The sequence below is a fragment of the Musca domestica genome, unplaced genomic scaffold (assembly GCF_030504385.1).
Source record: "Musca domestica strain aabys unplaced genomic scaffold, Musca_domestica.polishedcontigs.V.1.1 10, whole genome shotgun sequence".
Classification (NCBI taxonomy): Eukaryota; Metazoa; Arthropoda; class Insecta; order Diptera; family Muscidae; genus Musca; species Musca domestica.
In genome coordinates, this window is record NW_026712115.1 from 181,828 (window position 1) to 209,712 (window position 27,885).

General features: G+C 35.1%; 1 protein-coding gene and 1 long non-coding RNA gene across 4 annotated transcripts in view; one reads left to right on the top strand and one right to left on the bottom strand.

Annotated features, from left to right (window-relative positions):
• LOC101897463 (DNA-binding protein Ikaros) overlaps nucleotides 1-27,885 on the bottom strand; it is a 58,159-nt gene that overhangs the window by 24,268 nt on the left and 6,006 nt on the right. The window contains exon 1 of one of the 3 annotated variants that reach the window (XM_020036664.2): nucleotides 17,599-18,023. The exons of the other annotated variants lie outside the window; for them this stretch is intronic. The gene's annotated coding sequence lies outside the window, so the exon portion shown is untranslated. Of the gene's footprint in view, nucleotides 1-17,598; nucleotides 18,024-27,885 lie in introns of those variants that run through there. 3 annotated transcript variants of the gene reach the window in all.
• Nucleotides 21,894-22,642, top strand: LOC131803616 (uncharacterized). Its single transcript, XR_009342686.1, has 2 exons — nucleotides 21,894-22,303; nucleotides 22,359-22,642. It is a non-coding gene; the product is annotated as an uncharacterized LOC131803616 (long non-coding RNA).

Below are 27,885 nucleotides of genomic sequence, written 5' to 3' on the forward strand. Positions count from 1 at the left end.
TCTACACTAGATTGTTCTGTTATTTGACATTTTACGTTCTAAAGAGCTAAAAAATAGTCTTACTGAAAATTATTTGGAACGGCCCGCCTTCAGGTAGAGTCCACCTGTAAAGGTACCTCCAAAAATAGAAGTATTTTTATAAAAATCAATTCCAAATTTGATTATATTTTTATATATTTAAACAATTCAATATAAAATTAAATCAAAGTTACTAATGGATATATATAAATTTCAGTGTTATTCAAGTAATCAAATGCAGATTTTAATAATTTATATATTTTATTGCTTGGTAACGTTCGCTGTCCCGTTATAAAAGGATCAGAGCTCAGAAGAAGAAGTTAATAAGATCTGCGTTTGTTGAAATACGAGAATTTTTTCGGGTATATCATTTTGACAGACTTCGCGGCCTCCCTATAATTCTCCAATCGATACAATGACATATTTTATAATGTCGGGAGCATGTATTAAAATTCTATGAACTGTGGGTGTAAGATAGTGTCATGGATATCTATTTGTTAACTCTTTAGCAGTTTCCAGTGTAAAGTCCTTAAATTTGTCGACATTAATATGGCATCCTTGTAACAATATTGAACACCTCTCAATTACATCTTTATCAATCCAAACAACAAAAACATATTCTATGTCATTAGCACCATAGAATTGACATAATTTGAACGAAGTCACTTCAGTATATTGGGCATAACATACAAATCTGACAAAATCTGAAAGTTAAATTAGCACTTCAAGAATCTTAGGACCATTACTAATGGCGCGAGAAAAGACTCATTGGAGGATTCAGGGGGGAAAAGAATTAAAACTTTAACTGAAATCCAATTTTATTTTCAAAATTAATCTTAAAAGCAACTCAGAACACTCACATCGTCTATATTATACCCAACTATTAAACACACAAATTACTGCACTAGAAATAAGTCAATACCTTGCTTTTCAATAATTATGCCAAGAATTGTCATTTTAAAATGTATTTAATTTTGTAATACAGATCTATTTTTACTCCACTTTTTCACTGATCCCACTGAAAAAAGCAACTAATTACATTTTCTCTTTTTTGATGCTATTCTAGAAGTGGGCCGTTAGAGTGAAGCCAAGATTATTATGTTTTCTAAAAAGCTTAACCTCTTAAGAGTTCATGTGTACACATTTGATAATAAATATCTGATTTTCATTTTTTGAATTTTGGCCAATGGCAGCGACCACTGTGTACTGCCTATGCAAAAAAAAATCTTATGAATCTCCACAACTTTGGATAGCCCTCGAATAACGGTACGTCCCTTTATTCAGTATTTTGATGATTTTACCGTCATTATTCGTCGGAATTATTTCAAATTTCGTATTTGAACATTTTGACCATACTACAGCCTAAAAAGTTACTTAAGCAGGTCCACGTCTTCAAGGATGTCCACTTGTCTGAAACCAATAGCATTTAAATATACGGTCCCAAAAGCTTCTACAACTTCGTCATGCGAAAGTCATCTAAACTCAAAAATGTTATCAACACACGTATTATTCACCTGCGAATTCATCTTACCCTGTATATACTTTATGGGGTCTACGACGAATATTTAGGGATGTTACAAACGGAATGACAAGGTTAATATACCCTCATTTCCAACGTGGAGGTTATAAAAATTGTCAATATATGATTGCATGACTTTACCCTCTTGATTCTACCATGGCAATATGTATATGCCTAGTTTTGTCAAATTGTTTTCTTTGTAATCAAAGCCTGATTATTGGTCAATTGAAATACAATTACAAAGAAACCACTTTACATCATAGCTACTCCATTTGTATATATGCACATTATTATATTGACTATAACTTAAATATATATCTAAAAATATTCTAAATTTACTTCATAGCATCTTAGCTACTCTAATAAAAATAAATATACCTTTGGGGTTGAAATAAATATTATATTAACATTTTTAAATTATTACTTATTTTTATATTTTTAATTATTAATATAATAGTCTGAATACATCTTAACCCCTTTAAAGCTTTTTAAAACAACAGCTAATCTGGCTTTTACTAATTTCTTCCTAATTATATTTGGTTTTAGTTATGAAAATTAAACAAATAATACTTAATTTTCTTTTATTTTAACTAGTGCTGTTTATCAAAATACTGAATACGAAATATGAAAAAATTTTGGTGGATAAAGTCGTTAAAGTCATCAAAATACCGATCATTTTCAATACCAAAAGACCTGTAGACGAAACCCACGTCTGAGTAACATTTTATCAACCTACTTCAATTGGCTCGGTAGCTGGAGTGATTTCCACACATTGACAGACGAACATCGCGAAACCGACATTGAATTTTATGCTTATCAAGAATATATATACTTTGTAGTGTCTAAAATATATATTTCGTGGTGTTACAAACGGAATGACCAACTTAATATACCCTCCATACTATAGGAGTACTATGGCTGAGGGTATACATCTGTCGGCAAAACCGACTGATACTTTTAACTTGTTTTTTTTTTAATATTGCTGAAAACTAAACGACAATATACACTTGCTCACTAATACCGATTCAAAGTGAAACACACTGACTTGGCTCAATTTTGCTTTGAATAAAAACGAAAATAACAGTCCTTGACTTAAGTTTTTTACCGTTATCTTTAAAACGAAACACTTTTTGACATTGTGCTTTACAGAGTAAATTGAGTTGCCATATGCGGGGACATTGGCACTAGTTATTTTTCATGACTTGCTCTGACAAATCGAAATTGTATTCTAAATAGATTCTCTTACTCATTTTTTAATTTACCGACAAAAATCGGTAATTTTGAAACCCAAAATTTTGATATAAATAAATGTAAGGTTAACAACATTTGTATCTATCGGTCTTAGCGACAATTTTCATTTCGTTGCTAACTTTCCGACAAATTTCGTTAATTACCGAAATTATAAGCATTTTGTCGGTAACTCAAAATATGAGTTAAAGAATTCCACTACAGGTCATGTTTCGAAAAATATAACATGTTTGAGGTATTAATAACGAAAACTAATCTAGGAGAGTTTTAACATTTATTTTATTTATTCGTTGGATACCGGCCGAAATGTCGGAAAGAATGTGTCAAAATGTGACCAAGCAGATGGGCAATTTGACAAAATGACAAAACTAAAACTTTAAATTATATGCACCTTATTCTCAATTCAAATAAAAGATTTGTGTAGTCACTTCAAGGAGAAAAATGGCTTGGGACCACAGTGGGAAAATGATCAAGGATATATCTTTGTGGTGTTCATTTCAGGAAAGATCATGCCACAGTGGCCAGACCTATATTTCATATGGTCACCCTAAGTAGAATTTTGTTTCGACCCAATGTGGGAAAATGTTCAAGGATACATCTTTGACTATGGCAAACAAGTACTTAATTTATTGTGATTTGTCAATTATAACGTATAAACCGGCAAAAAGCTCTAATGAAAACATACTATAAACTACCAAAAATATCTATTGTAAACATGCTACTATAGAGATAGAATATTTTCTATTAAGAATGACCTCATTATTTATCGTAAGTCTTAAAATAAAAAAATTTCGGAATTGGATTTGAGAAAAAAACACTTAAAACCGATGTGAGTTAGTCATAATTCATAATCTCTGCGGTCAAATACAATATTCGTCGTAAATTCTTAAAAATAAAATTGAACATCATGACCCCTACTCATACACACACAGACATTACATGCAGAATTGTGGCATATTCATAAAACTCTTTATACTATAATAAGACATTAATAACATTTATAAAAAAGACCAGAAACCAGAAAATGCCCCTTTTAACCACACTACAAACTGCGCCAGACAAGTTGCCACATTCCGTGGAAATCACAACAGTCATACACACAAACTCCCCTTTTCTCATTTTACACAGCATTGATTAAAATTCAACTAATCATGCGTCATGCTCCCATTTAGTTTGATACAACACCTTTTTTGAAAAAATAAAAACAAAACACCAAAAAGAAGAACAAGCAACAACAACAAGAAAATTGCATGTTTGCTTCATCCTTTAAAAAGCATTTCAACACAACACACTTTTGATTTAGGTAACAATGTTAAGCGGTCATTTCACCATGACCTGTTTTCTCCTTCAACGATGCGGCGGCGAAATTTATTCCATTCCGTTGTAGTTGTTGTTGCTAGTTTTCTGGTCTACATATTTCTACGCATAAGTCGCCCCCAAAAATGGCATGAATGATGAGCGGCGAAAGAGAAATACCTTTTTCAATGGAGAGAAAGAGTAAAGGCAAAACGGAAAACAAAGATGTGTTTGTTTTGCAACCAACAACAACAACAACAAATATTTTGCAAGAAGAACTAATTTTACCAACGGGCTACAAATAACCAGAGCACGATTATTGTCGGTGGCCCACAACTCAACAATCTTCTTCTAAATATAACAGAGAGAAAAATCATACACAAAATAAAAAACCAAGAACAACAACATACCCGCCAAACTAAATACATATGCACATCAGGCCTATTGCCACACACACGCCCACAGCACAAATGCTTGCACATCCCAATTATCCACTAATCTTCTCCCAATATATATATCTCTCTCTTGAATTTCCCCCAATAGATATTTCTCCAACTAAAACATGATCTACGCCAACGAAACTAAAAGAAAGCGCCAAACAAGAAAACATGTGCTACATTGCGGTGGTATAAGTTAATGCCAGCCAATGTACGTTGCAACGTACGACGACGACGTCATTCAAACACACAACCATGCGCCGCAAAAGCAAGCAAAAAACTACTGTTAAGTGGGAGAAAATCAAAACAAGAGAAATGGAAACGAAAAAGAAAAAGAAGAACACATAGGCTTTAAAAACAACAACAGCAGCAACAAGAAAATTACAGCAATAAACCACTTTCCACGATATGACATACTTTGTCGCGTGTCGTGGTGCTAAGTATGGTGTTACACAGTCTGCCAACTAACCAGCCAGCCAGCCAACTACACGGCCTAGCCTGTTTGCTTTCTTCTTTTGTGTGCTCCCAAACATAGAAAGTGGAACAGGAATTTCCCTCTTTTTTAATGCCCCCACTCTGGCACGTATGTCTCTCCACACATTTTCCTCTCGCAAAAACTTTGCTGGTGTTGCTGACATATCAATGCCAGAGCCAAAGAGCTTTGCCCATCATTATCATCATAGCCAGCATAGGGAATTACAACAGCAGCGGTGAATGAAAATGGAAACACCAGAACGTCAAGAGGAGGCAGACAAACTAGCAAAAACAAAAACAAAAATAACAACATCGGAGCGTTAACGTTACGCCACGATGATTTCATGCTGCCACACAACAGATTTATGTGGTTGTTGCCGCCGTCGTCACTATTTTTGTTTTTGTGTGTTGCGAAACTACACTTGCCTCAATAACAAGCATGGCCGCAAAAATTTTTTTAGATCATGTGTATTAGGTGGATCCGTCGTCAATAATAATATATTTACAAGAGGAAAGGAAAAAAATGTAGATGGGACGCATATCAATGCCGTCATCAATTATTCTGAAAAAAATTAATTAAAGGCTAAAAGTGATGAAACATAAGCAGTTTGGCCTCATTGCATGACGCATTATCATTCAATATCAGTGATAGCAAGGTCCATTCCAAAAATGGACATGACGACAGAAGAATCCTGAAAATGAACAATTTGCCTAATAAGACCATCACTGAACTTTTAAAACATATAAAGTCTGATAAAGTTAAAAGCATTGAATAAGGTTTAATTTCAATACAGTCGAACAAAATCCAAGACTCAACTTGAAGAAAAATCAAACGTCGTTCATAGGAAAAGTTGCAATGGTGACAAGTCCCACATATGCCACAGGGTATATGTCGGCACTACCAAACGCAAACTCAAAACCAGGATAAGTGGTCATAAATCCGATCAAAAGTGCAAAATAAACCCATTGAACAAAAAACTGCGTTATCAGCGCATTGTTCCTTGACAGGATGTACTTCTAATTTCGAAAAGGTAGATATTCTAGTAGGACATGGGTCGAGCTTGGATTGTTCTGGTGTCTTATTCGCATATGTCTTATCACAATAACTTCGAAAGCCATCCCTGCAAGCAAAAATATCCCGAATTGACTTAGAAGTCACGCATAAGTGATAGAAATCATCGCGGATAATATCGCATTATCAGCGCAGATATTTTCCTTATTATACCCTCCACCATACTATGGAGGGTATATTAATTTTGTCATTCCGTTTGTAACTCCTCGAAATACTCATGTCAGACCTAACAAAGTATACATATTCTTGATCAGCGTAAAATTCTAAACGATTAAGCCATGTCCGTCCGTCTGTCTGTTGTAATCACGCTATCTTTCGAACAAATTGAGATAGAAGGCTAAAATTGCAGACGTGTATATTTTGCCAGTTGGCAGATTAAGTTCGTAAATGGACCATGTAGGTCCAAGTTAACGGTACCCCCCGATATTCGGTATTTTGATGATTTTAGCGACATTATTTAACGGAATCATTCCAAATTTGGTATTTGAAGTTTGTAATAGATACTGCAGCATAAAACAGAAAATGGGCCATGTAGGTCCACGTCTTCGTATAGCCCCCATATACCGTACCCCCCGATATTCGGTATTTTGATGATTTTAGCGACATTATTTACCGGGATTGTTTCAAATTTCGCATATGAAGCTCGTAATGGATATTTCAGCCCATGCCAGAAAATTGTCTGTGCAGGTCCACGTCTTCGTATAGCCCCCATATAAAGGTACCCCCTATATTCGGTATTTTGATGCTTTTAGATACATTTGTAACTTCGAATTCAGCCCTTTTACCGTTTTTAACATACATTATAAACAGATTTTTCTTCAAGTTTCGCATTTAAATATTGTGTTAACTTATGACAAAAGTTGCCTATGCAGGTCCACGTCGTCGTATAGGCATTCGGTATTTTTACTATTTTAACAGAATTTTTAACGGATGTTATAATTATTTTATTTTTTTTTGGAAATTGCCAAATTTGTACCAAATGGTGGAGGGTATTTAAAGTTCGGCCCGGCCGAATTTACAGCTTTTTTACTTGTGTTTTATTGTTACTTTTTCCAATATACGCTTACATAGAATTTATACTAATTAGCTGAAATACTCACATATTAAAAATGTCCTAAAATCCTCCAATAGAATAATGTACTCAATTCTATAATGAATTCGATAAATGAAGATAACGGTAATAATGCTAAGAAATTGTTTGTGTAATGCACCAACGATCTTCTTTGGCTTCACAAGTTTAGAAAAGTGAATGAGAATCAAATATATCCACAAATAATCCACATCAAATATGCCTTAACCAATGGCGAAAAGCGTCGCATTGTGGTGAGTTTGTGATTGTGTCTCTCTGAATTTCCTGTCCACTTCAAATTTCAGATCAATAAGCTCATCTCGAAAGAGAAACAAACAAAAAATGTACATTTTATGTTTTATAGCCTTTTTGTCCAATAAAAAATGTTTTAATGCTTAAAAAGGCTCCAGAACATATTCTATATGTTCCACAAAATTATAATCTTGATTTCCATAAGATTGTTTATTGGGAGAAAAATTATAGGTCTTTTCCAAAATCTGAAAGAATAAAAAAATTTGTACTACGATAACCGATTTTCCAATTATAAGCAAAAAAATTGCAAAACTAGAAGATTCTAGTAGGTCCTGGACAGAGCTTATGTTGGTAGAAAAAGTGCTGGTGAAAGTTGTGTACAATGTACCCAATATTTTATACAAAATATTAAAATATTGTTCCGTAAACCAAAAGTTCCGTAAATGAGATCCACTGTGAAAAAAATATCAGTGACTACCACTTACATTTACTAAAAGTAATAATTTATTGCTATATCTCTGAGAGAAAGCATTTAAAGGAAATATTTAATAATGAAAACCCGATAATCTAAACTTTATCCTTTATCTCTCCTAATGGACCATAAAGAAAATATATAAGAACGGACCATAGACTAATAAATATGTAGACGAAGGAAAGATATCACCTTTTATCAACGAAAAAAATCGAATCAGAAGATGCGTCCCTATCGTTTTAGGTTTTGAGTGGAAATAAAATAGTCACTCAAATAGTAATGAGAAAACTGAACCTTACATAATGACATCGAAAATATTCAAATAACCAATATTAATTTTTGAAAATTCAAGTAATTTGTTTTCGAAGTCGAGTGAATTGACCATGCAAATAACACAGCTGACCGTACAAAAACTGTTGGCGCGTCATCTCCTACCAGTCGATATTGAAAGCTCTCGTCGTCTATAATCTCACATACCTAATCGAGGACTTAAAGGCCTTACATGCATTTTCAATGGTTTAAATTTCCAAAAACTCATATCTTTCTCAGACATCGCATTAATAGTGACCCTTGCGCAAATGTTAAAAGATCGAGATCTTGCTCAGTAACGATGTAGTAGAATTTTCCACTTTTCCTGTCATTTTAGTACGAGTTTCCAACAATCGTGCTTATCTCACCCAAACGTCGACCCCCATGCAAAGTATCAAAGTTCTAGCTCGTATGGGACGAACTGGATGAGTCAGAACTATTTCCCGGAAAATGTGCGAAGTGTGGGTCGGATTGAGCACTACCGCCCCCTTTGAAAAAATCGAATCAGAAATCAAATCATGTTAATTGTCGTTTAAAATGTGGTCTTATTTGAATTGTGGTCATTATTCGAAATATGTACCCATGTCATTATTCAACAATCCACCCTAATTAACTAAAAACATTTAGACTATTAGACTCTCATTTTTTTTTTGTTCTCCAACTAATCGTTGAAATTCTATGTTGTGTGTTGGTTGCTTTTGTTGGATGTATGATGGTGGCAGTTTGATTGCCAATAAGTCGGATTTACGAAAAGAAACGGACGGACAGACAGTCGAGTCGATAGAAGTTGTTTTAGCTCAAATAATGTTATTTGTTGTTGCCGCAATAAACAACAACAGCAACAACTATTCGGCATTAGTACAGAGAAAAAACAACAACTTGCCGAAATGAGAGCAAATTACTTAAGTCAGTATTGGTGTGTGTGAATGTGTGTTTGGTGTCGGTGTGTGTTTGCAAATGTCTAATGCGGCCAAACTTAATGACATTGTTTGCTTAAATTCTATGTTTAGTCGTTGTTGCAGGTGGTGGCGGTGGTGGTTGGTTGGATAGTTGCCGTCGCTGGTAATGGTCTTTGGTGGAGGCAAACTTTGCACAGATGTTCGCACACATGTGGTTATAACGATATACATATCATATGTTTGAAGCCTTTCACAACCAAGCTTGTTTTTGTATTTTTGTGAAGGGATGCAGCACAGAGTGTGGTGAATAGAGAACAAATTACCAAGAGCGGGAAAATAACTGTGTGCTACAAAAAGGAAAATTAGCACAGCAAACAGAGTTGCCAATGCCATACAAAGTGGAGGGGAATTATTGTATATTTTTAGGGAATGATAGAAATTATTCTAATTTACTGGCAATCATTTAATGGTTCTTATCTGATACGGATGTCCAGTTTAAATGCGTCTATTTTTATTATGGAATTCTTTTGAAACCACATCTCAATCCCACATGTTTTTATACTACATTTCGGTATAAATAAATCGTTTAATGGGTGATTTACACAAAGAGTTCCTATACGGCAAATCTTTTAAAACGTTGAAAACCACAGACTCAAGTTTTAAGGACATCTTCTTGGAGGTTGTTCCCCCACTCATTCTGTGGCGACAAATAATAAACAGTAGCGTTTAATTTTACAAAAAATTCATACATGACTAATAACAACATCTTAATTAATTGCCATGAGCTTTAAAAAAATTCATAATCTTTTGTTTTAAGCATAATTATATATTTTTTTGGATTCTGAGCATTTCTATACTTTTGAATCATATAATATTTTTGTGGAATCTATTGAGGTTGTTGTTGAATGAAATGGTTTGATTTGTACTTGACGAGAAGGTAAAAAAACACCTTCCTCACTATGGTAACAAGCTCTATATGATCAAGTCAACCAAATGAAAACGAGACAAAAGTTTATAATCATGTTCTTTAAAATTTAAAAAAATATCTGTGAAATATAGTGCCGTTACGATTGATTAAATAATAAGATATCGTACAGATGGCCGCCGTAATTTTGCTTGTACAAATGAAATTTTAAATGGCCGATTTGAATAAATGCTGCGGTGTTTCATTAATGTATCGTCCAATTTCCTCTTTTAAGGCTTATTCGAGTAAAGCATCGACTTCAAAAAAAATCCAATTCTCGTCTCCAAATTTATTTATCTGTCTTGTTGAAACCACATGTCCTCCACATATATTTTTCAATTCTAGGCAAGAAAAAACTGGTTATCATTTCACGATACCGAATACTATTGACTGTTTGCACTTGAACTGCCTGATTTTCATATAAAAGTTACAATGATGCCACTATCGCAAAACCATACCAGAGTGATAAGGATACATCTGCTTCTCGTAAATCACTCAAGGATTTTCCTCATCCCGAATGTGACAATTCTGTCTACTGACGAAGAAGGTGAATTTATCGCCAAAATCAGCATTTTCGTGTTGTCTCTCCAATACGCAATTAACAAACTCCCTTGCTGTCCATGGTCACATGGCTTCAGTTCCTGATCAAATGAACTATATATGCATGAAGATGCAAGTCTTTCGTCAAAATTCGCTGCATAGTGGATTTGGAGACAACAATTTGCTGAGCTCGGTTTCGAATTTATGAGGATGGAGTTTGATCGACGTTGTCGCGTAGAGATGCGATATTTTCTGTCGATGGAACTGCTCGAAGGCGTGTTGTTGTCTTTGCCTCATGATTTTAAGGCTAACAAGTAAAAAAACAGCTATTTTCGGCCTCCACCATTTGGAAGGAACTTGAAAATTTTCAAAAAAAAAAACTTCCGGAAACCACCACTTAAATGGAAACTGTTATATGGAGACTATACGAAGACGAGGACCAAAATTTTTTGTCATAGGCTGCAGTACCCATTACGAACTTCAAATACCAAATTCCGGTGAATAATGTCGCTAAAATCATCAAAATACCGAATATTGGGATGTTCCGGATTATGGGGGATACACGATACATAGGCTGTAGTACCCAATATGAACTTCAAGTACGAAATTTGTTGCAATTCCGGTGAATAATATCATCAAAAAATCATCAAAATACCTAATATCGGAAGGTACCCTTATATAGGGGTTATACGAAGACGTGGACTTGCATACAAAATTTTTTTCCATAGTTTGTAGTAACCATTAAAATCTCCCAATACGAAATTTGAAAAGATTCCGGTGAAAAATTTTGCTGAAATCATCAAAATACCGAATATCGAGAGCTACATTAATATGGGGCCTATACGAAGACGTGGACCTGCATACAAAAATGTTTCTCGTAAGCTGTAGTACCCATTACGAACTTCAAATACGAAATCCGAAATAATTCCGGTAAATAATGTCGCAGAAACCATGAAAATTCCGAATATCGGGAGGTACCGTTATATAAGGGCTATACGAAGACATGGACCTACATACGAAATTTTTTGCCATAGATTTTAGCACCTATTAGGATCTTCCAGTGCGAAATTTGGAACTATTCCGATGAATAATGTTGCTGACATCATCAAAATACCGAATATCGGAAGGTACCATTAAATGGTGGCTATACGAAGACGTGGACTTGTATACACAAATTTTTGTCATAGGCTGTAGTACCCGTTACGAACTTCAAATGCTAGCCTTCTATCTCAATTCATTCGAAAGATAGCGTGATTACAACAAACAGACAGACAGACGGACATCGCTAGATCGTCTTAGAATTTTACGCTGATCCAGATTATTTTTCTATTTTTCCAGACTACTTTTCTACTATGAATATTTCGAGGAGTTACAAACGGAATGACAGAGTTAATATACCCTCCATAGAATGGCGGAGGGTATAAAAATATTGGAATAAAAAACTGTATAATTAAAATTGATATTCTTTTAACCGTGAAAATCGTTATATTATGTGATTCTGGCCCCGAACATGACGGATATCCGAGGCCCGACTGTATTTATCTGCCTACGGAGGAGTTGAACTACGGCCTCAAAAACCAACTCAGTGGCAACTCTGTTTGTTAACAAACAAAAAACGACAAACTTTGATATTTGCAATGTAGCAAACACTACACTTTTACAGATGCTTTATTTTTATTACAGTGTGTGTTTCTTTTTGTTTGCCTTGCTTGTTTGGCACGGATGTGTGCCGCTTTTGAAAAACAACAACAACAGCAAAAACTAAATTTAAAATTCAAATGCATCCATAGGACGTATTATGAACTTGTTCCCTTTGCATTCATAAATAGTATAGCGGTGACAGCATCAACATCAGAGGCGCAGTGGCAGCAGTCGCAGCATCTTAAAACAAATGCCCTGCAGTTGCATTCACTGTATTTATAACTGCATCCCACACACATCACACTCGCATACACACACATCCAGTTACACACACGATTCATGTGCACATTCACTTTGTCACAAAGTAGCAGAAAAAGAAGTAGCAATTGTTGTTTTTTGCTTCTTCTTTTAATTTTTTTTTATACATTTGTGATCCAACTATGCAAAAAACAAAAACCATGTCTGAAATGCACTTGCAATTGTCATGCATGCTGCTGTTGTCATTGTTGTTGTGTTATTGTTTACATCCATTGAAATAAAAGGCGGCGAGGCGTAAAGCGCTTTTAGCTCAACTGTGAGTTTGATGTTGATGATGACATTCGTTCTTGCTCTTTTTTTTGCTTCCATTCATTTATTGCGAGAGCTTCGGATTTTGTTTTTGTCTTTGGCTCACTTTGTTTTGTTTGAGCAAAAGCCAAAGGGAGGGAGAGAGAGAGAGTTGGCATTGCAAAAATGTTACTGTTATTTAGAGAGTATAATACCAGTGTTGACAATTTTTCAGTGTCAAGAAAGCGCTACTATGACTGCAATCACTAGGTACTTTTACAAAAAAGTTAAGACCCGTTATTATATATTATCTTTATATCCAGATTTGTGAGACAAAGGTAAATGATATAGTTTACATTATCGGGTTTTCATTATTACATTAAAATAAATTATTTTTAGGACATATAGCAATAAAATTATTACATTTAGTAAATGTGTGACTTTTTTAATTGAATACATTTTGCTGTTATTGCCATCTTATCAATAAAAAATATGGCAACGTGAATTAAGTAAACTTGACGTTAAAAGATACAAGGATTTATTTGGTCGACAGCATAATTTTTTATATATCGAAAAAATTGCCTAAATTAAGCATATTCCTGTGAGGAAGAATAAATTACCTTTTCAGCTATCCTCTTTATAAAAATTGTTAAGTAGCTTGAAGCTTCACATTTTGATGGATATTTTGTCAAATTAATATACATCAAACATCAAATCTGCTGATACATATATTTATTGTAGCTATATCTAAATGTAATTTCAATTCAAAGTTTATTTTTTATGAAGAGCATCATGTTAAAATTAAGAAGGTAATGTCTTGCAACCTTATGTTCACATTTTTTTTTTAAATTTTTCATGTGGAGTCTCATTTTCAAAATTTTTATTTATATAAATCCATTTTATATTCTCAAATCAGAGATAGGAACCTGTTTTCTATAAAGTTAAATATTACATGGTAAATTGCAGAAAATTCAGACCTCAATATTATAATTTAAAATAAGTTTACCTTGAATTTATCGTATTTTAATAATGCTTTCTAACAAAATTAACACACTCTTCTGGTATAAAGTCAGTAATAAATATGAAATATGGAGAAGTTGTATATGGTAGCTATATCCGACACTGACGGTTCATCGCCACTTTCAATAGGGTTCGTATTCACATAAAAAATGAGCACCGAAAAAAGTTGATCGCAAATGATATTCTGTCAAAGTCAACTATAGTTGTGTTCCAGAACCTGCAAATTAGTACTAATTAGCACTAATTCTGCTACAACGCGTTCCCGTACTGCAAAAACTAGCAAAACTTGCAGCTCTCTCGAGAAAAAAAATGGCGCTGAGTGGTGCACATTTCTGCTTGTTTTAGCTACATGAATTTGGCCGAGCAGAAATGTGCATATTGTAAATTTGACATTTAATTGGCAGGGCTAACAAGATTGAAAAATGTATTGATACATTTCAATAAAGAAAATGATCAACTTGAAAACTAAAGGAAAAACTAATATTTGTCGTGCAAAAAACAAAAAGAGAAAATATGGAGCAACTGATGTATTCACTTTTGGATGATTCCAGCAGTGAAGAGGACTGGCTGAATGAGGAATCAGATGATTAATTATTATTATAAATTATTAATTTTAACTTATCGTCTTCAATATTAATTTTTTAAATGTTGGCGCTCTTTTCAGTAAGGTTTCACCAGTCCGATTTAGGCTGTTTACTTTTGGAATTTTGACATTTTATCGCATTTCTGCTAATTTTCCGTTCCCTTATTTTTTGAGCAAACCTAAATGAGAATGACATTTCGAACTGTTCTCTCTTCTGCTAGTTTTACTACTAAAAAGTACTGGAACACAACTTATATTATTGCTTTGTTCCATAACCTGCAAGAATCTTTTTTTTTTTTGCAATTTGTTTCGATAACATAAAGAAAATATCGGTTATCGTAGTAAAAATGTTTACAATCTTGCAGTTTTGTATTGTATATAAATCATATTTTTATCTTCGACTCTCCGTAGAGCGTAGAAACTGATTCTTATCCGATTAAAATATCTATATCTAATTTCCATCGTAAGGAAATTATCTTAGTGCTGCGAGTTTTTAAGAAGTCTTCGAATGACATTTTATTAAAAGGTATTCATTAACGATCAAAAGCCAGAATCATGGTACAATGAAATTAAGGTATCCTCGTTTCAAATAATCATTCCCAGCTCTGCATTTTCTGTGATTTATATTGTCAAATTTCAATGCATAGAAAACAGTTCCCATCTCCGATATAGTGCATATACTATGGATTTATGAACATAGATTTTGACAATGAGATGTTGTCAAAGGAAAATTTTGAAAAAATTTTAAACATATGACTGCATTTAACTTTACCTTCTTAGTTCTTCCATGCCCAGAATAAGCAGCTGAAAAATTTTGGGAAATCTTTATGATATCTGCTATATGGATTTGGTTGGGTTACGTGGTGACTATATATCCTTTATAGTCCTAGATTTTTGAACATACGTTGCATTTGAGAATTTTGGGAGAAGAGGAGCTGTGACAGTTGGTTTTTCCTGCAAGAATCTACTAGTTTTGCAATTTTCTCCGATACCATAAGGGAAAATCGGTTATCGTAGTAAAAGCTTTTTCATACTTGCAGTTCTGAAACAGACCAAGTAGTAGTAACCGGTTAGCATCGCAATAAATCTTGCCATGATACATCGAGTTTGGCTAATCAGGAACTTTGTACTTTAAAAGTTGTAATGTGGTTGTGTAGATTTTTTTATTTTACAAGTTTCAGTCTTGTCCCATCTGAGCTCCCCTTTACATACTTCCATTGGGGTTGCGACTGATGCTCTTGGAAATTCGTTAGCGGCAGATCCCGCTCTATTTAGTTCGTCTGCTATACAATCTTTCAACAGCTTATGATAAAAATATTGCAGATTTTTAGATTCCTAGTTGAAACTAAACTATACTTTGGAACAAAATTTAATTTTTCTATAATCAAGCCTTGCATTTCTTATGGCGCTGATATCAGAGGTATTGCAAACATTCTTCCTTAATGGAGTGTATAAAAGACGGGAAAATTACAAATATATGTCATATATAAATATGTACTACTTGTGCATGTTACATTGCATCATATAGAACAAATTCCTTTAAATTTTGTTGGATAGGAATTCGGAATTCAGAATCAATAAGGTAATCTTAATTGCCAAATCAATTATGACAACCCTTTTTATTAAAAAATAAATAAAAAGTAAAGCAGTATGACGTTTTCGTGTTGATTGAATGGAACAATTTTTCTATTTTATTGGTGTTTATTGACATAAAAACACTAAAAATCTTATCAGATCACTTTATTGGTAAAATTAAAACAATATTTTCCACTCTGCGATCCGCACTGTTCTCACGTTCTATTGCCTTTTTTTACAAATTCTTTCTATTATGTACAAAAGTAGCGAATTTCAAAATGGAAACAATATTTTATTTTTATTTTTGGAAGTTGGATGTTGGCAATGAAATATTATGGAAAATGTTATATCACATGCTGGGATTACTTTGTACAATTTTCCATGAACCTACGTTTTATTTACAAATGAAAAAAATTAAAAATAACATTTTCTAAATAAAAAAAAAAATTGCCAAAATATTTCACAATTAATTGTGTGTTGATATATCTTCGTATAATCTGATCTTACGTGTTTGGAGATATCTTTTTTACTTGCACATTTTTTTTAAACATCTCAATATTGATTTATGCGTTTTCTGTTATTTCAATGCGACTCTATTTAATATTTCTGGATTTTACCACACCTTTTAGCGAATCAGATTTTTGGAAGCATTATTATATTTTTTTGGGGGTTTGTAAAATATACTATTCTTTCGGAATGTTTATAAATTTTCTATATATAAACCATACCAGTAAAAACATTGTTAAACGTGTCAGTACAAAATTTATAAGATTTCCGAGTTGTGACTCGGTTATATTAAACACCATCTTTCTTAGCATCATCTTATAAAAATCACCAAATTGACAACACTGATTTACATCTCATATGTTATTTAGCTAATTGATATTGCTCTCCCACCAAATGGGTGCTAAATGAGCCGAGCGCACACTATTGTGAAAATTATAATGACAAAACAACAACAAAAAAGAGTCCACATTAGGCACGAGAGCAACGAACGAACGGTGTCAGGTGTATTGCGGGGGCTTTGTTTTGTTGACCTAATTTTTCTCTTCATCAAATATTTTTGCTGTCAGTTTTTTGTTTTCATTCTGCTTGGTTTTTGTTATTGTTGTTTTTGGGTTTGTACTCATTTTTTCTTCTTGCTGCGGTTGAATATGTGAGAAGATTTCTGTGTTGTGATGGTCGAGGGATTTCGAATGTTAGGAGAATAAGTTGGTGGCGGGGCAAGTGGGTCGTGAATAGAAAAAATGAAAATGTGGTAGGTTAGGTCCAAATAAAATAAAAAATAACACAAACGGCACACATTGCTGAAAGACAGAAGGAAGGAACCAACCAACTACTTTACATACAAAAGAATGTTTTGCTGAGTGGCCGTGTCTGTGTGTAACAAAATACAATGGAACACAGATTTACACATAGATACGCCAATAATCCCAACGTAATCGATGCAATTGCAATTTGGTTCTCGTTCTCGAAGTTAAGGGAACAATTTATTTTTATTTTTTTTTTCATAGAACACTTTTGCATTCATTTCGAAATCACAAAAATTCACTTTTTATCCTTGTAATTTTTCACTTTTTTATTCTATAAAGAGGTATTTTTCGTTATTCCAGAACTTTTTTTCAAGATTTTCATTATTGCTTATTTTCGTGTAATTCCCATACCATTTGAAGAATTTTTTATTGGATTATGGTTGTTGTGATCCACGGGATATTCTATGTGTGCTTTATTTTGTCTAGGTATTTTTGTAAGTTTACAAAAGAAGCTATTAAGCGAGCAGCGAGCGAGCTTCAGTTGTTTGACGTTTGGAAGTGTAACCGACTCTGGTGGGACTCTATGGAATGCCGATGGCCATGACGGCAGCTGTGTAGCTGTTTGCCAGCAAAGCTAGGCAGCCACCAGTCAGCCTGATTTGCTTGCTCTGCTTAGCGGGCTGGTCGACTCTAGGTGCCTGTGTTTTGTGTTGTGTTTGTCGTTGTTGTTATATTCTGCCTTTGCTAAATATAATAAAGTGTGGTAGGTTTGTTTCGCATTTCATGACTATTGTCATTGTTTGGCCTGTGATGCTCGTTCTTGTTCTCTCCTCTAATCTCTCAAAAAACACCGAGTGTATATTTCCGAATGGAAAACTCACCTCAGTTAAACAAAAATTTAGTTTGCAGAGCCAACAAGCTTTGCCGTCATCATCACCATCAACAACATCACCACCACAGTAGTTTTGAAAACAAAGCACACACACACACACACTTTCCAACATACACAACATGCATACGTCAACGACAGAGCGGACGTAGTGAAATTAGGTCAACAGGTTTGGAGTGGGCTCGTATTAACGTGACTCTGTCGCCGTCAATGTTGACGTTGACAGAGGCCTTAATTCGTTGTTCTGCTCTCTCGCATGTACATATGCTGTTCGGCAAGTTCTCATTTAAATTCGGCATTTGTTTGATGACTCTCTGGCTCTCTTGCAATTTCCCGCCAACGCTCAACGAAACAGAGGGGCAGGCAACGGTAACCGCGGCATTGATTGCAACATTTACAGCAGCAACAACAATTGCCCATAGCACCAGATAAAACAGAAACACCAAAGAAATCATTCACCAGGTTCAGTTCAATTTTATGTCATTTCATGTGCATATGAGTAGATAGGTGTGTGTGTGTAAATGCCTATGTTTATTTCTGATCATACAGTGTGTGGGGATAGGGATCGCATTGCGAAATTTCACAAGAATAGATAGTGTGAGGGATTTTGTAAATTGAAATGTTTAAATGTTATCAAATCGATTTGTGGGGGAAAATTATATTTATGTGTTATGAACTAGTGAAGAGCTTCACTTCTTCAGAAATGAGAATTGTATTACCAAAATATTAACCTGGTGCATATGTTTTGAAAAATATAAGTATATATTTAAAATAAATGCAAGGTAAGTTTGTCAAAATTGTAAAAGAGACTTTACTGAAATAGTTCTTGGTAAAACACTTACCTATTTAAAAACTAGAAAAATATGAAACATCAGGAGAAATGGCTTGAAAAATAAAGAAGCGACTAGATCGAAACCCACGTTGCAGTGGCCGAAAAATGGCTCGTGAGCTGAACATATCGCAAAGTTCCATTCGGCAAATATTGAAAAATGAACTAGGGGTAAAGGCATTGAAATTCCAAAAAGTGCAAGAACTTACATCGCAACGGAAAGTAATGGACTCAAAAGAACTAAAGAGTTGCTTCGCTTGGGCGAAAGTGGTGAACTGCCGACTTTGGTTTTCTCCGATGAGAAATGTCTAGCAGTTTGTAAACAAACAAAATGATCGTGTTTACTTGCGAAAAGGTCAATTGAAAATGAGCACCTTCGATTGGCCACCATAACTCAAGCGCCGGCCATGGTGATGGTGTTGGTCGCCATAACAGCCGAAGGTTGCTCTCGGCTCTATTAATCGACCGTAAAAACAGAATAAATGCCCAATATTATCGTGAAAATATTATGGAGGGTGTATTAAAGCCTTGGGCATACAAATATTTGGCCGCCGAAGGACTAAGCACGCGCCACCCAAGAATGGTTACAAAATGAGGTTCCTCGCTTCATTTCCAGTGCACAATGGCCACCAAATCTCCGGACTATTGTGTCTGGAGTATTTTGGAAAGCAAGGTTGGCACTAAAAAATACCAAAGTATCGATCACCTCAAGCAAGCGCTTCGCCGGAAATGGGCCAAAATACCGCAGAGCAACATTCGGGCTACGTGTGAAGGTTTCATTGGCCGTTTGAAGGCCATAGTTCGTGCCAAAGGTGACCAATTCAATTAAAAAAAAAAAAAACATGTAAAATTTATAGCGTTTTATATTAACTGATTATTCCGACTATTCACACTTAGTCTTGATATTTCAGCACAACAACCTCAAACACCGATCACAAGTCGTTCGGGACTGGTGTGCCCAGAGCCCTGATCGAAACCCCAATCGAAAACCTTTGAGGAATCATAATACGAGCGGATTTAGCTAGATCAAAACATCCTTTTGGGAAATCATTAAGGTCGAATGGTACGTAATCACTCCTGCGTCTTAAGTCATCTGGCTTCTTCGTAAAAAAAAAACAAAGAATGTGAAAAGAGCAAATACACAGTTCGAAATATAATACAACATGAACAGAGTAAAAATTTTACAAGTAAACAACACACTAGGCGACCTCAGGGCTTCAGTGTGAGTGAAAAGGCTCAAATTGTGAAAAAAAAAAAATTAAAAAGGATTCAAAAATGATAAAAATTCGCAGAACACTGCATCGTTCTGGGTACAAACCGAGAATCGTTAGAAGAAAGTTGCACATAAGCGACGATAAATAAAAAACGAGATTGAAGTAAGTGCGGTTGTACAAAAGCAAGAAATAAGTCTTCTGGAACAATGTTTTAGCAATTTAATACATTCGGTTCAGACGGTAAGATTATAATATGGCGATACCCCAACCTAAACCCAATCAAGCATCTGTGGTATGAATTAGAAAGACGAGTCAGAAATCAAATCAATTAATAAATTAAAGAAAACTTTGACACAAGAATGTAAAAATTTCGCACAGGATGTTACAAAATAAAATTGGTTCCTTCCGATGCCTGCAGGGTTAATATATGTAATAAAAATAAATGGTTATTCTAGTAAATACTAATTATATATCTTAAGCCCATATTTACTAGGTGTGTCAAAAATTATGTTCAGGGAAAAATTGAGTTTGAATAAAAAAAATCCCTTCTTTTTTATAAGTAATATTATTTTATTTAATATTATAATTCCCAAATATGGAGTACTAATGTTTAGTACTAATTTGTTTTTGTTAATAAACTCAATGTTTCGTTTGAATGAAAATAAACCTTGTATTGGCATCCCTATTATCGGCTTTTGACACTTTTATTAGCTTGGGAATTCTGACAAATTAGATACCTAACTAACTCTCAATCGAATTCCCTCTTTAGGGATTGTTGTGTTCTAGAAATTCTCATCTCTCCTCCAATAAACGAACGAAAGAACCAACAATACAACACGTTGCACCGAACACGAATTCCCACATCCTCCCACATATGGGCACACACACCAACACATCAAGTTCTCAGTGTCTTTGCCGATTGTCTATTAGTTCCGATTCGTTGATTACCTGGGAAAACAAGTCATGTGTGTGGGGTGGTGGGGCCGACTGTAGTGCATTGCATGGATGTAAAAGAATTTGTTGTTTGTTTTAATGTTTGCAAAAATGCATGCACCCACACTTACACACCAAATGAGATATTCTCATATATTTGCCAAGTCAGTTTCTTTTTTTTTGGATGAGAGTTGTGCAAAGCTACGCCACGACTGTCTCGTTGCGGTGTTGTGCAAATATGCTTGCAACAACAGCGTCAAGAAATCGCTGCCGCTAACGATAGGAACAAAAACAAATCTGCAAATCCATTGAGAAATTTCGTAGAACGAATGAATTTCGCATTGCATTGCATACCAGTCTAATGACAGGCAGTCCGTTGGTTGGTTGGTGGCGGGAAGAGCAGCAACGGAAACGCACACCAGCTATTTCGTACCCCCAACTATTAATTGCATTGGTGTGTGTATGTGAGCTCCACGTCTTGTCCCCCAAAACAGATGATGGTTCACCTTTTTTCCGTTTCCACTCCCGCCACACATCCACCATACCTTTTCAATCACAACCAACCTACCTACTTACATCTCTCGGCAACAGTGGCGGCGGCGACTCGTTTCGTTTTTCGGCTCGGTTGAGTGGTTGGCTTGATTTGGTTTGGTGTTCTTTTACAACATTTTTTCGGTTTCATTCGTTTCAAATGTCTCGTCTCAGGCAAATGTAGCTAAGTTGGTGTAACTTGCTCCTCTATTCTAATAACCTGCCAGGCTTCGCTGATGCTGTCAGTCGTTGTTGGTGCTGTGTGAAATGTTTGTAGGTTTTTCGTATTTGGATTTTCAGCCTGTTCCACGATCTCGAAAGAAAATTTGTGCGAACGAAGGCTACTCACTCACTTTCGTATAAGAATGCGTTCCACTATCTTTCGTTCTTTCTTTCGCATAGCCTTACGTGATTCAGTGTTGCTAAATATTTTTTTGGAAAAATTAATCGCGAAATAAAGCAAAAAAAGCGTCAAATGTCTAATTTAAACGCGAAAAAGCAGCAGTGGCTCTGTCTCAACTGACATTTCAGTTGTAAACAAACAAATTGTAAATAAACAAACGAAATAAAATTTCTAGTGATTGTGTTCAAACTATTTGTGCTCTTAGAAAATAAAAAAAAGAATATTTCCGTAGCTCTATTTTTTATGGAGGAGGTTCGAAATGTGCCACGGAGGAATTTAAGAGATGCTTCGAATTTATTTGAAGTACCTAACAACCAGTAAGTATGATTGTATTTTTACATTTTTGAAATAATAAAAAATGATTTTTTCTAGGTTTGTGGCCAACTTTCGTGTGTCGAAGGAAGTTTTCGGGCTCTTTTGGATATGATGGAAGAGAAGTGGGTGCCCGGTTGCAGAACTACCCAAATCCGCCCCGATTTAAAACTTCTTCTGCTGCTTCCAAAAATTGGCATTCCTCTGGCGAACACAGGATTCTCCTCCATTTACTCAACTAGTGCCCGCAGCTGTGTAGTTGATGATTTTTTCGTGCTGGAATTGAGAAAATAAAAAATATATATATTTGTTGTTCACATATTAAATTGCATTTATTATTTTTACTTACATTTTTGTTTCCATTTTCAATCAAGCAATGTTTATGTTAAAACAATTTTCCTTAATTGTTATTATACGATAGCAAACACACAAGTGACTGATTTTGACATTTGTGTTCGCATGCGTACGAAAGAAAAAAGATAGTGGAACGCAAAATTACACTGAAATGCTTACGTTTTCGTTCGCTTTGATTTTCGTGCAAATTTTCGTTCTGATAGATTTTAGTGGAACGGAAATCAGCTGTTTGTCGTGTAAAAGTTGTGCGAACGTGTTCTTTCGATATCGTGGAACTGGCTGTTTGTGTTTTAGTTGAGAGATGTGTATTGCTGCAATCGTGCCGCTGCTGTTGTTGTTGTGTTCATAGTTCTAAGCGAAAATATATATTGGTAAGGGGAAGTATACCCAAGAGATATTGTTGTAGTGTAGTGGGAAGCAGTAAAATTTTGCCATTAGTTTTAAAGTTTTTTCTTTTTTGGTTTAAAAAGGATATGACTAGCTATGTTGTTGCGTTTGTTTATTGTTTCTCCTTTTGAATTGCCTTGTGGCGGCGCCTGTTTTTTACTTTGAAATGGCCTTGACCTGTTCACCTTGAAGAGTTTCAATGAAGAAGTAGTAGTAGTAGTGGTTTTTATGACTTTAAAGTTAAAATAGATTTTTTTTTTGGAATGAAAACAAACTTAACGAGAAAGGTTTGTTTGCAGTTGTGCAGGGAGAATATCATGTGGTGAATACATATACATAGCTAAAACATGGTGAAAAATATGTTGGAGCTCAGACATATTAGAAAGAGAGTATAAAAAAGCCATAGCTGGAGAAAATACGCAATGTTGGATTTATATGCTATGGATCTTTTAAGAATACCGCCGAGGTAAGATAATTGGTTTTAGAAATCGGAGGAACGTTTTGCTGGCAGCGTAGCTGGAAATGAAAAGCGATAATGGTCACAACGAACTCAGGAAGCAGGTGAGAAATTTTGTGTTCCCATCACACAATTCGGCTATTTACAAAATGCTGGATTCTCCGGATTTTCTTCCTATTATTTTCTAAAATAGGGACTTGTAAGTCGATAAATTGACTTTTCGCATTGAAGGCCCTAATGTCATGTTCTCATTCCACTCTAACCGTAAACGATTTAACGGCATGATTCGTAATTCAAAGTAACATAATTGTTTTTTTTTTTCTTCTTGATTTTTATGGGTATTTGAACGAAAATGAACACATATGAATATCAGAAACAATTGTCTTGTTTCATAGAGCAATAGTATCATAAATTCATGTTATTGTATTATTCTGAAAATGTTGACAGCTCAAAATTATATTTTCTATTTTTTTGATTTTCAAGTTTATCTGAATAGATAATTGTTAAAATTCTAATTTTTTTGTTTCCGTGAGTTGAGAAGAAACGTTCCTCAGATTAGAAGGAAAACTAAATTAACTTCTTTCTGCATGTACACGGTGAGATGAAAAAACTGCAACCAACTTCAGACTGCTGTCATTTCTTAGCCACTCGTCCGACAGTTGTTAAAATTATTCCAGTGACAGCTCATTGTTAATTGTTTACCAACGTACAAAAGCTTTTTCGTGAGAATTTTCCAAAATAAAAGTTAAGCATAAAGCGCATCTTTGGCTGGCTTAAGTCATCGGCTGGCTTCTTCGTAGATGAACAAAGCAAAGACCTAAAATGGTAAAGACTGGACAAAATGCATAATGGAAAAATAGTTAATGTGAAAAATATATAGAGGCGCTGCTCACAACAGTGACATGTTAGCATAAAAATTATATTTACAGAGCAATTTTAAGAATAAAATTTTCTGTAAACCAAAAATTTGAACTAAAAATTGCATTTCACTGACGTTTGAATATTGCATTTGCTGTTAAAACAACTTAACATTGGTGATTATGTTGTTATGATATCGTAACAACAGAGGTATTTACACCTGGTGACAATATTTTGACTCTGTCTTGTCCCATCTTTATACTTCTATGTCTTTGAACAAAGGAGTTTTAGGTTGACCTAGTTCGATTTTGGCCCTAGGCTCCTTTGTTTATTTCCGAAGAAGCCAGCCAAATAAGCGCTTTATGTATTCCCAGCTTTATTCGTGATGGAATTCAAGCGTGATAGTGCGATTTCTTTATAGTTGGCTGGAAAACCACAAGTGGCTATCGTTAGAGCACTCCAGTATTTAAATGTGAATATATCGTTTGTGTCTCGTACCATCGCTCGTTGCCGTGATTCTGGTAGTGTAGCCCAACGTCAAGAAAGTGGACGGAAAAAAACAGCAACGTTAGCAGAAATAGTTCGAAAAGTAAAGAAGCGACTTGATCAAAACCCGCGTCGCAGTGTCCGAAAAATGGCTCGTGAGCTCAACATATCGCAATATTTCATTCGGCAAATATTGAAAAATGAGCTCGGGTAAAGTCATTGAGACTCCAAAAAGTGCAAGAACTTACACCGCAATAGAAAGAAAATAGACTCAAAAGAGCTAAAGAGTTGCTTCACTTGGCCGAAAGTAGTGAACTGCCGAATTTGGTTTTCTCCGATGAGAAAACATTTGTTGTCCAGCAGTTTGTAAACAAACAAAATTATCGTGTTTACTTGCCAAAGAGGTCAGCTGAAAATGTGCACCTTCGGTTGGCCCCCAGAACTCAAGCGACGGCCATGGTGATAGTGTGGGCCGCCATAACAGCCGATGGTCACTCTCCGCTCCTATTAATCGACCGTAGCATCAGAATAAATGCCGAAAATTATGGCGAAAATATTCTGGAGGGTGTATTAAAGCCTTGGACACGCAAACATTTTGGCCGCAGTCCTCGGCCATTCCAACAGGAGTCATCACCATCGCACTCAGCACGCGCCACCCAAGAATGGTTACAAAATGAGGTTCCTCGCTTCATTTCCAGCGCACAATGGCCACCAAAATCTTCGGATACAAATCCGTTGGACTATTATGTCTGGAGTATTTTGGGAAGCAAGGTTGGCACTAAAAAATACCAAAGTGTCGATCACCTCAAGTTCTTCGGTCAAAATCCGCAGAGCAACATTCGGGCAGCGTGTGATGGTTTCATTGGCCGTTTGAAGGCCACAATTCGTGCTAAATCTAAACTTATGTTGTGACACGATTTCTTAATATAATGTAGACGTTGTATAAACGCATATTTAATTATAGAATAGTTAGGTTTAAGCCACTTAACCTATGCTAATAATAAGATTTGAATAAATAAAACGGTCACTGTAAATATGCAGGGCTGTAGGACGAAAACCTTATCGCATAAAGGTGACTTAAGCCAGTCAAAAAAGCGTTTTATGTATTCTCATCTTAAGGGTTTCTTCTCGCATAATTTATTAGATGCAATTATGGGCTGAATTCGAACTCGGTAACCCTAAATTCTTTTGTTGATTTACAATAAAAGCCAACAGTTTTTCCAGAAGATCTCAACGATAGTCATTTATCTAAGAAGCATCTAAATGAGTCCTTCATCTTTATATCTATTAAAAAAGGTTGTGTTAAAATCTGTTCTTAGCGAAACTCATTTGAATAGGCTCCTAAAACATTGATACTAAACCGATTACCGTTCATTTGTTGAAGTTTTCAGTCCCAAAATTATCATCAAACTAATAACTCTTTTATCGAAAATAATTAAATCAATGCCAAGCCAACGCAATTCGGTATCGCTCCTTCAAATAACCTACTTTGTGCAAAACTGTAGGTGTAAACAGAAAGAAACAAAACTGAGAACTGAGCGAACGGCGATGAGTGATGCAAATCGGAGTTTTTATTGTTGTAGTTTTTTTACTAATCCAAGGGTGTTCCCCAATTTTGAGCAGATCAATGATTGACACAGCCAACAGCTTCCAACCGGTTTGCTTCACATCCCCACTAGCGAGAAGAAAAGGTTTGACCCAAGTTATTGTAATCATGCAAATGAGATAGATGTGCGTCGAACAACCCTAATCATTGATGAAGAATTTCATCTTGACCTGAAGGGCGACCAACAAGAAATGTTTATGGGGTATCACAATGACAATAATTGGAGTGTGGTTAACCTTCCTTATTAGTTATTTTGGTGTCACAATTTTGTAATACCTCTACCACTTCTACAACAGCTACCACAACTACTGTAACAGTTAGCCTACTTATCCCAGTGTTGGTGGTCGTCGTGATTAATTTTAGCTACACAAGTGCTTGTTCGTAGAGGTTTTACTTTAGCACAGAAACAACTTTGTTTTGGTTGCAATCGAACTGTTGGACACCATGATTAGGGGTTTGGAAATAAAGGGCCTTGCCAGAATTGGGTTAAATAATGCGTTTGATCGAAAGCTGGTTAAAATTAAAAGGCTGGCATAAATAAAATATCGGTCTAAGAAATAAATATTACAAAAAATTCATTCTGTTGCGTGTCACTTTAGAAGATGCAAAAAAGTACCTCTATTTTTTGGTGAAATCACTCTTATAGCCCGATAGAAATGTAGAATGTAATTTGCAGCGATCGATCCCTAAAATCCTTGGGTAATTTTTTCCATAAATGTTAAAGGTTAGTTAAAAAGATGCTGAGAACGACAAATTGGGCGACAATGTATTGCATTGTTTCCTTACAGACTATGACATTTTATGCATAAAATTGAGAATCTCCAAACGTTGTTATTTTACTTTTTACAGTATTAAGATCGATTGCAAAATCAGCAAAATTTCAAAATTCATTAAAATCTTTTGACATTATAGAAAAATGATTATCATGCAAATGATATTCTCCAGCTAATTCTGGAAATTGAATTGCTAGTGGTACATAGTGGCAGGTGGTACGTTGAGGAACATTGGAGTTGATGTTGCTAACAAGAAAGCCGGGTGACATATCACCCATAATGACATTATAAATAAAGTTTTAATCGTAATACAGGATGAGATGTAAAAACTGCAACCAAATTCAGACTGCTGTCATTTCTAAGCCACTTGCCCGACAGCTGTTAAAATTATTCCAGTGACAGCTCATTATATTGTTTACAAGCGTACAAAAGCATTTTGGTGAGAATTTTCCAGGAAAAAGTTATTCGTGATGGAATTCAAGCGTGATAGTTGATTTCTTTATGTTTGGCTGGAAAACCACAAGTGGCTATCGTTAGAGCACTCCAGCATTTAAATGTGAATACATTTTTTGTGTCTCGTACCAAAGCTCGTTACCGTGATACTGGTAGCGTAGCCCGACATCAAGGAAGTGGACGGAAGAAAACAGCAACATCAGCAAAAAGGGT